The sequence below is a fragment of the Lynx rufus genome, unplaced genomic scaffold (genome assembly GCF_022079265.1).
Source record: "Lynx rufus isolate CCGP_SWC_20201006 ecotype Redwood Valley unplaced genomic scaffold, mLynRuf1.p SCAF_43, whole genome shotgun sequence".
In the NCBI taxonomy this organism is placed as follows: Eukaryota; Metazoa; Chordata; class Mammalia; order Carnivora; family Felidae; genus Lynx; species Lynx rufus.
Window position 1 is genome coordinate 1 of NW_025814860.1, and position 12033 is coordinate 12033.

The 12033-nt window shown below is 56.5% G+C and overlaps 1 long non-coding RNA gene across 1 annotated transcript; it reads right to left on the reverse strand.

Annotated features, from left to right (window-relative positions):
* Positions 1-3935: 3935 nt before the first annotated feature.
* LOC124525598 (uncharacterized) lies at positions 3936-10062 on the reverse strand. The gene is made up of 3 exons (XR_006965529.1): positions 9451-10062; positions 7643-8455; positions 3936-4317 (listed from the first exon to the last, which is right to left on the reverse strand). It is a non-coding gene; the product is annotated as an uncharacterized LOC124525598 (long non-coding RNA).
* Positions 10063-12033: the final 1971 nt, after the last annotated feature.

Below are 12033 nucleotides of genomic sequence, written 5' to 3' on the forward strand. Positions count from 1 at the left end.
GAGCTGCTTTCTGACAGTGTGAGGCCGAAACGGGCTCCAGGGTCACAGAGTTCAGCCATCTGCCCCGGAGAAATAAGTAAGTGCGGTCCTTCCACGTGAAGAGGTCCCTCCTGCCTCCAGCACGGCACCGTCGGGGCACTCAGGCACAACCCCGGGAAAGACGTTCTGGGCAGTGGCACCGAGGACCTCCTCAAGCCAAGTGGCGTCCGAGCCCCCCGCCAGGCCGGCCCTCAGGGCCCTCCCCACGCGAGGGGGCAGAGGGAAGCCCGGGCCCTGCGGCTCAGTCGTGGGTTCAAGAGGCGCTCGGTTTAACAGGTAGATACTTACCCCCCATCCATCGGTCTCCCGGTCTCCACGCCTGTAAAACGGGAACGACACCGACCTCACCCCACCCTATCAACGGAAATCAAGCAACACGGCAGGAGCTATCTGGAAAAGTGCCTGCTTTTTAAAGTAAGTGTTCAACAGGGAACCCCGGGTGGCTCAATCGTCTAAGCGTCCGCTCTTGATTTCGGCTCCGCTCGTGATCTCATGCTTCGGTCAGGATTTCAGTTTGTGAGTTGGAGCGTGAAGCCGGCTTGGGACTCTCTCCCTCCCTCTCTCTCTGCCCCTCCCCCCTCAAAAAAACTAGAGAAAATTTTAAAAAACAAAGTCCGTGCTCAGTACGCGGTATGGACAGCCTCCGGCCCACCTGAGGATCCAAGCAGGCTAGGCCACGTTCAGACCTCTTGGTAGTGCCCCCCTGCTGGCGGCGCACGCTCAGAAAAGTGGCACGATCCACAGCTGGGCCACGGGCTTCTCCCACAGTGCCACCTTGAAAATCCAGACCCGAACTGTCAGAAGCGCCAAGCCTATCTGTCCTCGGACGAAAAAGCCAATACTGGGGGCACCTGCGCCATCACTGAGGGGAAATACGGCCTATCTTCACCCGGCAGGGGGGACCCAACAAAAGCCTTGCTCCTCTGGCTTCCTGACGGCGGCGAGGTGTCTCCGCTGTACCCAGATTCATTTTCCCAACATGGATGCCAGCAATTCCGCACTAAGAAGACGCGTTACTAGAGAAAACTCCCGATGTCGACCGCCCATCACGCGAAGGGCCAAGACGGTGAGGAAATGCGCTCTCTGCCCCTTCCGAGGACTCCAGCAAAGTTCGCACCTTGCGCCCCAACAGCACCGCCGTAGGGACGGTTCGTGTTACACGCTTTCTGGGATCGTGCTCACCCCCGGCCTCCACTGAGGCTCGCCAAAAGCCTCTTTCGTGTTTTTGCCTGTCAGCCCAGACACCCCAGGGTACGGCCACATGTCGCAACGGCCAAAGACGGCCCCTTTCCCTTTCACCGTTTTCTCAACTGAACAGGTCCTCCTCTGCAGCTCTGGAGCGTCACCCATCCCTACGGTGTTCTCCGCCTGAAGTCCACTGAGGAGCTGCAGAAGGTTCAAGAACCAGCTGAAGTTAACTACAAAATGCGGGGCGGCTCTGTGTTTTAATCTCAGGAGAGGATTTATTCCTTCCGTCAGATTTTCAAAGGGGTACAAGACACCCCCCCACCCCGGGCAAAAAAAAAAAAAAAAGATTAAGAACCGCCACCACAAACGTGTACGCTGCAAAACAGGAGTCGGGTCCATTTCCTGGGTCTTCTTTCATTTAAGTGATTTTCCCTTGCCTTTGGAACCTAATTTTGCACCCACTTCTCAGTTGCGCCCAAGGTATAAATCGTGAAAACACCTTCGCAACTCCCCAACTCAAACACCGGGAAAACATCAAAACGCTCAAGATACTTTTAGCAACGGGGGGGGGGGGGGGGGCGTGGAAACACTTTTAAGCAAAAACATTCAACCCAACAAGTGCTTTTCCCTTTTATTTTCCCCTGAAACCCCTCCTCCCCGTCAGGTCACTCTCCCCCCCCCCCCACCAAATCCCCTCCCCCCGGTAAGCAGGTTCAAGTCCGGCCCCCTTGGGGCTTCCCACTCTCGATGCCGGGGCTGGAGAAGAGCCCCGAGGCAGGAACAGCACCCGTGGCCGCTCGGCCGGGGCGGACAGCAGTCTATCACATTCCATCCTAGGAGTGAATTCGGGGGGTCCGGGGCATCAGGTGCTCCGGGCAAGAACTCGTACCTCCTGCTCCGCTGCGGCAGAGGCATTGGGACCCCCCCCCTTCCAGGTGAAGGCCCAGGGCGGTTCCTCGCAGACGGAACGAAAGGTAAGCCCAAAGGCTCGGCTCCAGGCCGCGGCGCGCCGAAAACAAACTTTCCAAGCACTTCCACCGCGACAGGCCAGTGACACCTCCCCGGCCTCCCCCGCCCTCCGCGCGTCTGTCAGCGCCCCCGCCGGGCAGGCTCCCGCCGCGCCGGGGCCCGGGCTCCCCGCGACGGCCGAGCAGCGCCCTCACGAAGCCCGCGGTCCTCTGCCCGGCCGCCCGGCCGCAGGTGAGGCGCCGCCCGGCCCTCGGGACCCGGGGCCGCCCCGCCTCACCGGGGCCCGGCGGCCGCCGCGCTTGGCCGGGCGACGGGCCGGCGCGCCCGAGCGGCCGGCGCGCACTCACCAGCTGGCTGGTGGTCCTGGCCATGGGCCCCGCGTCGGCGCGGGCGCCTCCCCCGCAGCGCTGCGCGACTCCGCGCCTCCTCAGCGTCCTCCTCCCCGCGGCGGAGCCCCAGCAATGGCCGCCCTCATCCTGCGCCCGCCCCGCCGCCCGCCGCCCCCGCGCCCGCCCCGCCCCGCCGCGACGCCGGCGGGACTTCCGCCGCCCCGCCACTGCCGCCGCCCGCGCCCATTGGCCGAGCCCGCCGTCGCTCCGCCGCGGCTCGGTCAGCCGGGCCGGCGCCTCCGAGCCGCATTTCCGGGTTGGGGCCCGGCGAGCGGGAGAGGCCCGGCCCCGTTTCGGACGCGGGGGAGACCCGCGCGAGCCAATCCGGGGGCCGTGGGGCGGGGCCGCGCGGGAAGAGAGGGGCGCTGTCATCCCTGGCTCCCACAGTGGGAAACTGAGGCTCGCAGGGCCCCCCAACACCCAGCTGGCCAAGGTCACGCCCAAGGCAGCGGCGGGGCCGGGCTCGGACGCGTGGCTCGGACCGGGAGCCGGGCTCTGCGTAAACACCGAGAGACGCAACTTTGATGGCTACAAAACTGAGAAGTGTTCACAGACGGAAATTTGGGCTGCAAAATCAAATATAAATTTGGAAGAAAATAGTCCCATCGCATCACTGCTGACAGTCCCAGGGACACCTTCAGAACTTTCTTCTTTGCTTATGGTTTGGGGGAGGGGGGTTGTAGTTGTGGATGATAATGATGGTGTTGAATTTTTTTGTAGTTGTTAATGATGATGGTGTTATTGTTGGTTTTTTTTTTCAGTTGTGGTAAAATGTACATAAAATTTAACACCTTAACCATTTGAACACATGCCGTGTGCACAGTTCAGTGGTATAAAGTACATCCACATTGTTGTGTTGTGACCAGGCTGCCTTAAAAAAAAATCATGGGGCGCCTGGGTGGCGCAGTCGGTTAAGCGTCCGACTTCAGCCAGGTCACGATCTCGTGGTCCGTGAGTTCGAGCCCCGCGTCGGGCTCTGGGCTGATGGCTCAGAGCCTGGAGCCTGTTTCCGATTCTGTGTCTCCCTCTCTCTCTGCCCCTCCCCCGTTCATGCTCTGTCTCTCTCTGTCCCAAAAATAAATAAATGTTGAAAAAAAAATTAAAAAAAAAAATCAGAATCATCTTCGTCACCTCAAGGTTGCATACTTTTAAGTAACCTTTTCTGGGGCGCCTGGGCTCAGTCGGTTGGGCTCTGACTTCAGCTCAGGTCATCTCACAGTTCGTGGACCTGAGCCCAGCATCCCTGACAGCTCCAAGCCTGCTTGAGATTCACGCTCTCTTCCTCTCTCTGCCCCCCCCTGCTTGCTCGCTCTCACTCGCTCTCAAATATAAACATTAAAAAAAAATGTTTAATTACAATAAATAAATAAAAATAACCTTCTACTCCCAAAAGAAATACGTTTATTTTTTAATAACAATTTAGACAGTACAGAGACTAATTAGATAAATTAATCCATAATCCCACTAACGAGAATTAATTCTTGAATAGCAGTGATAGCTGCTAACGTTGAGCCAGCACTTACTCTTAGTAAAGAATTTTCACGCCTAATCTCTGAACAAGTATCCTTGCTAGTACTGCCCCACTTTTCAGATGAGGAAGCTGAGGCATTCTGAGCTCTGTAACTGGCCCTAGGTCTTGTAGAGCCACAGCCTGGATCTTGATATCCATATGCCAGAGACTATGCGTTAGACCGTCCAGCCTCTACTTGTCCAAACTTTGAGTGTTCTGCACCTTAAAGAACAGTAAAAAGGTAAATGTAACTCCTACTCCCCAAAAGGGCTTATGCAGGTTTGATACTTTTTTCACTTAACACTGTCTTCATCTCGTATCCTGTACAGCTCTCCCGCACCTGACTGCCATCTTGCCCACTTCTAAGGACTGCAGAGGACTCCACTGGAGGAAGCCTAGAGTTTATAGACCCACGTATTGATCAAGTTCCCTCCTGACACCGAAGTGGTTCCCAGACGTCTTCCTCATAGACAAAGCTCTGCGCTTAAATTCAAGCACACCTTTATTTCCTTAGGATAAATTCTTAGCAGAAGGAATTGCTGGGTCAAAGTACAGGGATTCCTCTCAGGACTTTTGATACATGCCGCAAACTGCCAATTGCTTACCCCGCTCCAGACACTAACCCTCAGTGAACACAAACACAAGGTCAAAGTAGGTACCAGCTCTTGCCACCAAAGCAAGCCACATTCGATACTTGAGAACACTGGAAACATTCTGCATCATAACGCTTACTACCTATAAAAATCGGTATATCTGATTTTACCCACAACAGCTCCATGAGCAGTAGGTACTATGACCATTTCTATCTTGTACTTGGGGAAACTGAGGCTTCGGTGCCTTGCCTACTCTCAGCCATAGAGCTACTAGGTCACAGAGCACAGAACTCCAAACCAGTGCTGACCAGCACCACCGCCTTGCTCTTGGCCACTGCACTCAGCTGCCTCCCAACAAACCCTTCTTTTGTATTTATTTGAGTCCTCACAAAGTAATAATAACTTATCCTCAGAGAACGCTGACCATTAGACGTATGTTACTAAATTCTCATCACAATCCTATGAGATACTCAGTATTTATGACCACCTCACATGTGAAATTTGCCAGACTGTACACCAAATGCAACTGTAAATAAATACAGAGCTTTAGAGTCTAAAGAATACACATCAAGAGCGAGCTTTCCCAGAAAGTTACCGACTGATGTGCTCCACCAAATGACGCGGTAAACCAAGAAGACGCGAGATCAGGAAACAGGAAAAAAAACAAAACACACAGGAGGGTGGTGAATGGAAGTCCCAGGATCTGTCCATCCAGCAAGTAAGCACTGAGTCTCCCCTCCATCCCAAGCACTGGGCTAGACACTGACAATTCACCAGTGATTAAAACACAAAAATCTCTGCTCTTGTGAGAGTCGGATGCCACTGGGGGCTGGGGGGGCGGGGAGGAAGGGCAGGGTGGGAGAGACCATCAAAGAAGCAAGTCTTATGACATATTAGAAGATAGCAAGTGCCATAGGGGAGAAAGAAAACCAGTGGGGACTCAGGAGTGCCTGGGGATGGGGTGCAATTTTAAAAGACTAATGAGAAACCCCAGGATAAGAGCAGGGAGGAAGCACATTTACAGTCACAGTACAGACGCACTGCGTCAACCGGCAGTTACCATCCTCTACCTCGGAGGGACCCGGAGAGGAACGGGGGCCTGAGAGAGCTGAATCCTCATCCCTTGTAACAGAAAGGCAATAGACAGTGACTGTACATGAGGAGTCAAGACATAAAGTACAGGGGTGCCCGGATGGCTCAGTCAGTTGAGCGTCCAACTTTTGATTTCAGCTCAGATCATGATCTCACGGTTCATGAGTTCAAGCCCCGCATCGGGCTCTGCTCTGACAGCACAGAGCCTGCTTGGGATTCTATCTCCCTCTCTCTACCCCTTCCCCACTGGTGGGCCCGCGCGCTCACTCTCTCTATCTCTCTCAAAATAAATAAACTTAAGAAAAAAAAAGACAAAGTACAAAACAATGGACATAAACATCAGGAAGAACATTTAAAGGGTAGTAAGCAGGATGTGAGTAAGGAGAGGTGAGGTGAGGCAGGGGCTGCTATTATTACAAGCCTGTTTAGAATTCTCTGGCCTCTTGGGGAACCTGGGTGGCTTGGTCAGTTGAGCGTCTGACTCTTGATGTAGGCTCAGGTCATGATCTCAGGGTTGTGGGATCGAGCCCCGAGTCAGGCCCTGTGCCAGACATGGAGCCTGATGCTTGGGATTCTCTCCCAATCTCTCTCTCCGTCCCCCCCGTCTCTCCCCGTCCCCCCTCCTTGCCCCTCTCCCCGCCATGTGCACATGCGCGCGCTCTCTCTCTCTCTCTCTCTCAAAAATAAATAAACATTAAAAAAAAACCAAAAGGAACTATCTGGTCTCTTCAACACTGATGCAAATAAAAATTAATAAAATGGATGTATCTTCTCCCTGGAAATTGTAAGCAGCTCTCACTCATGACTGTAAAACTGTGCAAGGATGTTTATAACAGCATAGCTTTAACAAAAAGAAAAAAAAAAAGGAAAGAAAAGAAAAAATAACCAGAACATTCATCAACAAGAGAATGGTAAAACACATTATGGGATATTCATCCTGGAGAATTCGATGCAGCTACGGGAAGGAAGAGAGGGAAGGTCTAAGTGAGAGCCCAAAGGCAGAGAAGCAAGTCACAGAATAGGGACCGACGTCTTCAACCTTTTTTTTTTAGAGTCGCTCACACCAAAGCAATTCAAAGAGAAACGGGGAGGGGGAAAACCTTGAGGGAAAAGTACACGGAGAAGGCCAGAGCCCACCAGAGCAGCAGGTGCAGTAGGCACCCCTGCCGGCCTCAGGGGAAGGGGTGAGAGGAGAGGGGAAAGCAGGGGAGCGGGCTGCAGGGGCAGGGCAGGGAGGAGCAGTCGAAAGAGGAACCAAGGACAGTGCTTAGTTCTCGTGGGGCCTCAGTGGCAGCCAGTGTGCAAGGCAAGGCCAGGCCAGGCCACCCCTCTCTACCCAGGGAGAGGCAGGGCACCCCCTCCGTGGGTCAGGTGTGGCTGCCCGTCCCGGGACAGTGGGCAGCAGGGGGGATGGACTCACCTGGCACTACACAGTTCACTGGCGCCCCGGCTGGAGGAAGGAGAGGGACAGCCCATGGCTCTCCTCTCTCCCTACCCTGCCCAATGCCTCTGTCCCTGGTGGAAGGGTGACCCGAGGCCAAGAATGCAAGGCCTGGCTTGACATTGTGAGGTCATGTTCCACACAAGGAGGAACGGGGGATGCCCATACCATCCTGGGAGGGGCGGGAAGGCTGCCTTATGTACATGGCCTGGGGCCGGGGGAGCCCCCACTGCAAACCGGGCCCTGTGCCCCCCATGGTCCATGGTATTTCACCCATCTCTCGCTCATTCCTCAAACCGTCATGGCACAAGGGAGAAAACCCTGGTCCAGAGGCTGTGGCACTTGCCACACAGCTCGTGTATTAGTTACCGAGCCCTATGTAACAAATTATCCCGAAGCTCAGAGACATAAAACGACAAACCTTTATGATCTCATGGTTTCTGTGGGTCGGGAAGCCAGGAGCAGCTTGGCCGGGTGGTTCCGGCTCAGGGTCTCTCAGGAATGTGCAGTCGAGACATCAGCAAAGGCTGAGTCATCTGAAGGCTTGACGAGGACAGGCGGGACCACTTCCAAGGTGGCCCATTCACTCAGATATTGGTGGAGGCCTCAGTTCCTCACCATGGTGGCCCCTCCACAGAGCTTTCCCGAGTATCCCTATGCTATGACAGCCGGCTTTCCCCAGAGTGAATGATTCCAGAGAAAGAGAGCACACCAGCATAGAATCCACAATGACTTTTACACCCCAATTGCCAAAGGGATCTACCTCACTTCTCCTGCACTCTACTGGTCACACAAAGGCGCCCAGCACCACATGGGGGGAACTCTGCTAGGGTGTGGATCCCCGGAAGTAGATCGCCGGGGACCATTTTCAAGGCCGGGCACCATAGCTAGCTGAGGGCAGAGCCAGGATTCCAATTCTTCCGGGATGTACGGACACATGGGAAGAGCCAAGAGACGAAAGGCACGCCAGGCCTGCACCCCTGGAGGTTTCGAGGCAGGCAGGGAAACCAATGAACACATATCCAGTTAGGAAAACAAGGAGACTCTTCAAAGATGAGAATGTGGTTTCCTGCCTCTGCTCGCTGAGTGCCTGGTCACCGTACTTAAGCTCCCAAGAGGCGTCCAGCTGCACGTGGACGGACCAAAGGTGCCAACGCCAACAATTTCCCAGCCACCTGGGAAAAATGTCTTCCTGTATAAATTGTGCTCCGCGGGTAACATATTTTAACTAGCCCTAGAGACGGGAAACAAAAAGTTGCGTCAAATCTCAGGCAAGTAACCTTCTTTCCCTAAGTCTCAACTTCCCCAGCTGTAAAATGGGCGGACTCCCAAAACTGGCCAGATCCCAAAGACTGAACCCGTCTGGTGTTAAGCACATCGGGAAATGAGCACTTTCATGCACTGATAATAGGAATGTAGTATCTCCTTCAGACCCAGGCAGTAGGGAGGCCTGGCCGAGGCTCTTCTCTCTGGAAGGAACGTTGGACAGAATAACGGCCCCTCCGAAAACGTCCACGTCTTGTTCACCCAACCTGTGAATATGTCGTATTACACAGGGAGAATTATGCCTGCCAGTAAGCTAACCTTAAAAGAGGAAGATTATCCCGGATTACCCAGCTCGACCCAATATAATCACAAGGGTCCTTAAAAGATGGAAGAAAAGGAGTCCAAGTTCAGGGGAGACAACACGGAAAACACAACTGGCCCGCACCGGCTTTGCAAAGGCGGGATGCCACGAGACAACCAGTGTAGACGGCATCCGGGAGCTGGACATAGAAGATTCCCCCAGAACCTCCAGGGACAAGCAGACCCTGCCACCACTTTGATTTTGGCCCGCAAGACCTATTCCTGACCCCAACCTGCAGAGCTGCAAAATAAAGGTGTGTTCTTTTAAACCTCTAATTTGTGGTAATTTGTTACAGGGAAAGAAAACTAACACGGGAGGCCCTCCTGTGGCCACACAGAAACCGGGAGCCCACGGGGACAAAAGGAGTGCCTACACAGGGTGCGCTTCTGCCTTCTAGATGCACTTGTGCATCTGGGCCCCCAGAATTCCTTGCGCGTCACTCCACGGTCCCTCCTCCTCAGGGCGGTTGGGGTGCTGGGGGAGGAGGCCCACTGGTCCGTGGTGGGATCTGCTTCACGTTACGAAGCATCCATCTTGGAGAACACGGAGCACCTTGCTAAAATAGTGACACATTTCGATGTGTCCCCACCCAGGGAGCTTACCATTTCATGCTGCTTCACTAGAAAATACTGAAGAGCAGAACAGTATCAAAAGTACAATTCCAGTTCATAAGACAAATCAAGACACAAACGTAGGGACAGGAACAGGATCACGTTGGAAGGATCACACCAAGCTCTTCATGGTGGGAGACTGAGAGGCAGGCAAGGCTCAGAGAGGGCCACCGCTCAGGGCACGGGGCTGCCCCCCCCACCCCGGAGCTGCCTGCGGACGACAGGGGCACATGGAGGAGGTCCCAGGGTCTAAGCAGAGACGACCCCCATTCACCCTCCTGGTGCCACACCTCCTCCCGTACCACCCGCCCCGCCCCCCGAGACCCGGAGCAGGCTCCGAGCTGGGGCGAAGCTGGGACAGGCAGTGGAGCCTGCCCCCAACTCCCCAACGCCAACGAGGGCGGGGAGAGAAGGGGCGCAGAGGGGGGCGGAGAGGAGCCGTGGGGCAAGAGGGATGCACATGGGCGCGACTGGAAGGAGAAAGAAGGGGAGCGGCGAGGCCGGAAGGTGTGCGAAGAGGTAGCCGGGCAGCTTGGGGCGCAGTGGGGTCCGCGGCTCGCGGGGGCGCCGGGGGCCCTGGCCCCCGGCACCCCACCCCCCCACCCCCCCGTGCCGCGCAGTCCGGGGCTCTCGGCTCCAGGTCGGCCCTTTAACCGGTACTGGGTCAGCGAGCGACGCGCGTCCCGGCTGCTTTGCCGCGACTCTTCCCTCCGCAGAGCAATCCTGATTGGCCCCGGCAGAGGCCCGCCCCTTCTGACACTTCAGAGCCCGCCCCCCAGGGAGGAGCCCCTCCCACAGCAAGTGAGATTCCCCCCGTCCCCCCGCCCTCCCGCCCTGTGCGCCGCACCTCTTCCAGGAGCAGTAGGTCCGCGTGTACCCGGCTCCTACGCCGCAGGCCGCCCCGCGGCGGAACGGGTCGGACCGGACTCACTGCGCACGCTCTGCCGTTCGCGGCCAGCCCCTGTTCGGGCGCGGTTTCCCCCTACCCTTAAGCCGCTTCTCCGGTCTGGACCACCCAGATCCTCTGCACGAATCAGCGCTGGGACCCTGCGCTCGGAGCCTACGGAGACCGAAGCTTCGGAAGGGACGCCTCGGCGCCTGGACTCGAACCTGTATGCACTCTGAGCAGTCCAGGACCCTCAAGCGGATGCCTCCGTAGTGTTCAGGTGCGGCCGCCAGGCGGCCCTCGCCCCACTCCGCGGACTCACGACGCACCCGCCCCTGCATCGGGTCTCGCCACCACAGGGCCCTCTGTTCCTCCCACTCACGTACAACACAAAGCAAGCCACGAAGGAGGTACGGATGGCGCGCCAGGTCACCTCTCCAAGGACCCCACCTCAATGAAAGTCACCCCCACCCATCAGTGACTCAGCACGCCCCCCCCCCCCCAGCGTCCGGGTCTACACCCACACTAGAACAAGCACGTTTCCACTTCACTTGTCTCCAGCCCCTTTGCCACCCTAGAGCCAGTCCCTCAGGGTCTTCTTGCTGGGGGTCTTACTTAAAATGGCAGCATATCTTCTGTTCAAAACCCAGCAGCCTCAGACTCCAAAGTGGCATGGTGGGCGCCAGGGCTGGAGGAGGGGTAACAAGGGTTAGTAATCTAGTGGGAACAGAGCTGCTCTGACGGGCGATGGAGACGTTTTGGAGGCCACGGTGGTGATGACCACACCCCTTTCTGGCGAGGGTGGCCGACTGTCCCACCCAACGCACTAAGCCTCTGCCACTGGATCTCTGTGGGGCGGTTCCCCTGGCCTGGGTGCACGTGCCAACCAGCACCGGCCCCTGCCATCCCTGGTGTCACCCTTGCGGAGCAGTAGCGCAGTTAGTCCTTCCCGGACGCTCCAGCCAAGAGTCAGCGTGCTGACAGGTTTAAGTGAGGCCCCCCGAGCTGAGCAGGCCAGGCCAAGTCCTCGCTGGGGCACTCACCAGCTCGCGAACTGGGAGCCCCACTTTCCCCGTCCGAGAATGGGGAGGACTCCTCTGGATGTCTGGCAGAGAACGGGTTAACACTGGCTATGCGCGTGGAATAGAACCCAGCACCAAATAAGGCAAGTGCCCACTGCTCAGCCTCTAACATCTGGGAGCACCGCCTGCTCCCTGCCACCAGGGTGAGCTCGGGGAGACCCGCCCTGCCCCTGGATCACTGGTGCAGCCGGCGGGCGCTGGCATGATGCAGGAGCTGGTCAGTCACCTGTTAGGTCTGTGATGTCCCTGCTGCCCACAGGCATGTGGCCAGAGACCCAGCCCCTTGGGACACCGAGAGGTGGCTGCTGTCCCAGGCCTTTCCTGAGCCCTGCCTTACGGTGTTGGCTCTTCCCAGACTGTTCACTCAGCCTGGAACACAGCTGGGGCCAGAGGCTGTTTTTGTCACTTTGGGCCTGGACACGCTTTCTGCAGTGGGCTCTGTGGCAGAGGCAAAAGGGATGGTTGCCAAGCCACACGAGATGGTGACCTGGGACACTTGCCTTTGACCTCCTATTCCAAGAACTTCACCCATTCAAAAGGGGGAAGGCGCGGCCCACCCCAGCACGCAAACGGGGACAAAATCAATCCCAGGGCTGGGGCTACGCC